This window comes from Mus musculus, chromosome 13 (assembly GCF_000001635.26).
Source record: "Mus musculus strain C57BL/6J chromosome 13, GRCm38.p6 C57BL/6J".
Taxonomy (NCBI): domain Eukaryota; kingdom Metazoa; phylum Chordata; class Mammalia; order Rodentia; family Muridae; genus Mus; species Mus musculus.
This window is the reverse complement of record NC_000079.6, coordinates 68,352,988-68,357,889: the sequence shown is the minus strand read 5'-3', so window position 1 is coordinate 68,357,889 and position 4,902 is coordinate 68,352,988. Positions and strand designations below refer to the sequence as shown.

Below are 4,902 nucleotides of genomic sequence, written 5' to 3'. Positions count from 1 at the left end.
CATTAAGTAATTAAAAAAAAAAGAGTAAAAGAGTGTCCTTATTGAAGGAGGTTTCAAGAGCTCACAGCAGGCCCAGTCTCTGTTGGTCTCTACCTCAAGATAAGATGTAGGCTCTCTGGGTATTGTTGTAGCACGAGCCTGTCTGCCTGCTGAGGTGCTCCCCCTACTGTGATTGCCTTGTACTAACCCTCCAAAGGTGTAATCCAGCTGAAAATCAAATGCCTTCTGTAAGAGTCGCATTGGTCTTGGTATCTCTTCACAGAGGTAGGAAAGTATCTAAGTTGCCAATGCGTTCACTTGGCCCCGGCCTGGTCAATAAACTTAGTAGTAAACTCTGGTTGTCTTTGGAGCCCATTGAGTGGCCCCTCTCAGTCCATCCTTGGAAAGCTAGGGAAGGTGTAGCAAAGTCAAATGTCTACATTGCTGAAGGGCCAGGGCTTCGGGCCCTTTGGGAAGAGACCACATGAGCAGCTTTACTCACATTTGGAATATCTATGACTCTGATAATGAAGCTGTGACAATATTTTCCTAAATACGGGAGAGCCATAATATGTCTGCCTGTGTCTCCCAGGAGCACAGACAAGTAGTTTGTAAAGCCAGGCCTCCCCAAGCATTGCCGGGCTTTCTGGGGCCCCAGTTTAGGTTCAGTAATAAAGACACAGACACAACTGTATAGTAGAAGTCTGTTGTCCTGTTTTCTGGGCCAGCCACTCAGCTAGATTTCAACTTAACCCTTCTTCTGCTGTTGTTTCTCTCCATGTTGCTCTGAATGCATGGAGTGGCTATTCCTGGTTGTCAAATTGACTATATCTGGAATTAACTACAATCCAGAATTGGATGGCTCACCAGTGACCCTAATCTGGAGGCTTGGGAGATAAAAGTTTCTGACCTGGATCTTGATATGGAGATCTTGACGCCTAGTGGCTATGGATTCCAGAAGATTAAGACAAGGTGATCTCTGAGTTCAAGGTCATCTGGGATTAAAGGTGTGGTGGCACACACCTTTAATCTGGGTTACACCTTTTGCTGGAGACTATATAAGGACATTGGAAGAAGGAAAGCTCACTCTCCTTTGGCTCCTTGCCGTGTGGGACTGAGCAACTGCTAGATCCTTGGACTTCCATTCTACAGCTGCTACTGACCGTTGTTGGGAGTTGGACTGCAGGCTGTAAGTAATAAATTCCTTTACTATATTGAGACTATCCATAAGTTCTATGACACTAGAGAACCCTGACTAGTACACTGCTCTTCCTCCCTGTGCCTTTCATGTCGGTGCTTCCATCCTGCTACATCCCTGCCTGTTAGTCCTTCTACCCAGCTCTAGCCACCAGGTCTTTATTATACAAAAAGCCATGCTCTTCACTCATCCACTAGGCAGTGGGGGCTTACATGACCTTCCCCAGGGTGGCTTGTCTTTTTTTGGGGGGCAGGTGAGGAAAGGACCTCATTTCATTTGCATATCCTGCTAGCCTGGCACAGTCAACATGGCAAATAACAATTGAGAATACAGGGACATACAGTACTGCATGTGTGGTTATCCCACACTCAAGAATAATAGCTGTGCTCAGCCTGGAAGAAATTGTCCACATTTCTTCGCTCAGGGTTTATTTTTAAATTCTAAGTGAGTTAGCAAGTCATTCCGCAGTTCCACTTACCACATTCTGAGGTGAGACGTTGGGACTATGATGATGAGCCCATGAAGGACAGAGATATTTTTGTGTTCTTGGCCACCTGGCCTTTGTGAGTGAATCAGTGTACTTTGGAAAATGGTGGTAATGTAAATTGAGTGAGAAGCCAAAACTTTCAGTGTTTCATTTTCCCAGTGATGAACCTTGGGACCTGGGGTCCTCCGGCCCACACTTTTATGTTCAAGGCAATTTCTCCCAGAATGTCTTACTTAACTCCTGAACCAAGGAGTCTGAAAGCCGGCCTGGGTTGTGCAAAGAGTTTCTTGATTATTTCTTGTGGACAGTTGGTATGCATTAATGCTCTTACTATAGTATCAAAGAAATAGAAGAGAGAGCACAAATAGCAAGATTTGAAGCTGTTGGAAAGTCAGGCCTCCCCAAATATTACAGGGCTTTCAGGGTACCCAATTGAGGTTCAATAATAAAGGCACGGACACATCTGTAGAGTAAGAGGCTGTTGTCCTGTCACAGAAGACACTAACATGTACCCCAGGATCTCTCTTTCTTTTTCTATAGCTTTCTGCTTCTGCCAAGCGTGGTTACCCCTCAACACTATTAAATCTGATTCTTGGCTATCTTTGATATACCCAAGAACATTACCATTTTTTTTTAATTCTAATTTTAAACACCTACAAAATTGGAATCCGATGTTTAAGTCATTTGCATAGTTGGGTAATTCCATCCTACCATCTCTAATGTCTTCTTTGCAGGGACCAGCGGCCCATCACAGCAGAAGAGAACGGAGCACTTTAACCTATAAAGACAAAGAATTCTACAGGTAACAAAACTTAGAACCACAGCTAATTAGCATAGACACACCTGACAAGTTTTATTCTTTGTACCTATCTTTGTGACTTCCCAATTATACCATTTCTTTTAATTACTTTACTTTTTTGATTTTTTTAAAAATATTTTTTATTACGTATTTTCCTCAATTACATTTCCAATGCTATTCCAAAAGTCCCCCATAAACTCCCCCCAACTCCCCTACCCACCCATTCCCACTTTTTGGCCCTGGCATTCCCCTGTACTGAGGCATATAAAGTTTGCGTGTCCAGTGGGCCTCTCTTTCCAGTGATGGCCGACTAGGCCATCTTTTGACACATATGCAGCTAGAGTCAAGAGCTCTGGGGTACTGGTTAGTTCATAATGTTGTTGCACCCACAGGGTTGCAGATCTCCTTAGCTCCTTGGATACTTTCTATAGCTCCTCCATTGGGGGCCCTGTGATCCATCCAATAGCTGACTGTGAACATCCACTTATGTGTTTGCAAGGCCCAATTATACCATTTCACTTTAATTACTTTACTTTTTTGAATTTTTTAATAAGTGCATCACCTTTTAAGTTACTTACATTAAATGTCTTTAAATTATTCTTAAATGAGCACTGTTTTGGCCAAACTTTTTAATTGCTCACCTTCTTTGTTTACTTAAAGTTTGCAGTTGCAGTTCCTGCCCAATGGTTTCTTTTGCTCAGTGGACCATTAGTAAAATGCGTGGGAAAAGTTGGACTGAAAATGGGGAAAGAAGGAGTCCCCTCCACAACCTCGTGCTCAAGAGATTCAGAGGGAGCAGCCTCAAGGACCAAGTGCTCAAGAGACTCAGAGCGAGGACCCTCAAGAACTTCGTGCTCAAGAGATTCAGAGGGAGCACCCTCAAGGACCATGTGCTCAAGAGACTCAGAGCGAGCAACCTCAAGAACTTCGTGGTCAAGAGACTCAAAGGGAGCACCTTCCACAACTTCATGCTCAAGAGACTCAGTGGGAGTACCCTCCATGACCTCGTGTTCAAGAGACTAAGAGTGAGCACCCTCGAGAACCTCATGCTCAAGAGATTCAGAGGGAGCGCCCTCCAGGATCTCGTGCTCAGGAGATTCAGAGGGAGCACCCTCCAGAACCTCGTGCTCAAGACACTAATAGGGAGCACTCTCCAGGATCTCGTGCTCGGGAGATTCAGAGGGAGCACCCTCCACAGCCTCATGCTTAGGAAACTCAGAAGGAGCTCCCTCTGTGACCTCGTGCTCAGGAGACTCAAAGAGAGCACCCTCCAAGACGTCATGATCAGGAGACTCAGATGGAACAATCTCAAAAACCTCATGCTCAGGAGACTCAGAGGGAGCACTCTCCAAAACCTCATGTTCAAGAGAAAAATGGTGATTGAACCTTATATCAAGGTAGAACCGTGAGTCTGGTACTGTAGCAGCCAGCCAATACCTTTCCATCCACTCAGGAATTAGCCTGCTCTGTCACGTCACCCCAATGTCTCTACCAAACATTTCAGGAAGACAAAGAAAAATCTGTCTCTTCTGGCCGAGATTTGATTGACAATCCCAGTTTCTCTATTTTTTTGTCAGTGCATCCCAACGTAGGATCAATCACAAAAGGCCAAATATGTTCCACAAACCAACATGTAGGAGCTCTGATTAAACCTACCACCTTCATCTTTCCGGTGACAAAGGCTTCCAATCCTGACCTTCCCTATTTCCACTGTGCTGTGTTCCAGTTCCCAGCCTGCTCTCAACACTTTGCCATAGTGGAGATAATGGAGATATCGCTACCTGCCAAGGCATAGCGACCTGGGAACAAACAGCCAGCACCTACTCTATCTTGTGTGATCTTCATTTACTTAATAACTGCAAGAAAATTGTTGAATTGAGAATGAAACTGAGTAATGAGTTATCTCCAGGGAATCCAGACTAATGCTCATACAGCTCCGTTTCTGTCTTCAGTTTTTGTTTGAATGATTTTGATGGCCTCACTCATTGTTGATAGCTCCTACTGAAACTAGCTGTCCTTTTCTAGTCTCTGTGTTGTTCTTAGTAAAACAATGGACAAAAACGATGCCCAACTTCTGGCTCATTTATTGACTAAATTATTGCTTCAGTGCCTTGCAGTAGATCTGTGTATCCAAACATCCCAACACAAAGGAGGTTTAGAAGTGGGGGTAACTTTCACAGCAGTGGGAATTCCCAAAGCCCCAGATCTTCCACAGATGCACAGTGGAAGAAACTGTTCTGGGCTGTTAGTGTATCCCTCACAAAGCACTGTGGTTTTCTTTGATTGGTTCCCTTGGCAAGGGAGATGGATACAGACTGATGGTCTGTATACTTGTTTGAAATGTGTATTGATTGAACTTGTGCTGTGCAAGTCTAGATTTCTTTTTCTTGCATTTCTTCTTTCTCTCCTAGGGAAAATAATGCATAATTGCATACTCTG

The 4,902-nt window shown here is 44.1% G+C and overlaps 1 long non-coding RNA gene across 1 annotated transcript; it reads left to right on the top strand.

The window, feature by feature from the left end:
* Positions 1-1,064: 1,064 nt before the first annotated feature.
* Positions 1,065-4,526, top strand: Gm8016 (predicted gene 8016). The gene is made up of 3 exons (NR_152173.1): positions 1,065-1,168; positions 2,399-2,466; positions 3,124-4,526. It is a non-coding gene; the product is annotated as a predicted gene 8016 (long non-coding RNA).
* Positions 4,527-4,902: the final 376 nt, after the last annotated feature.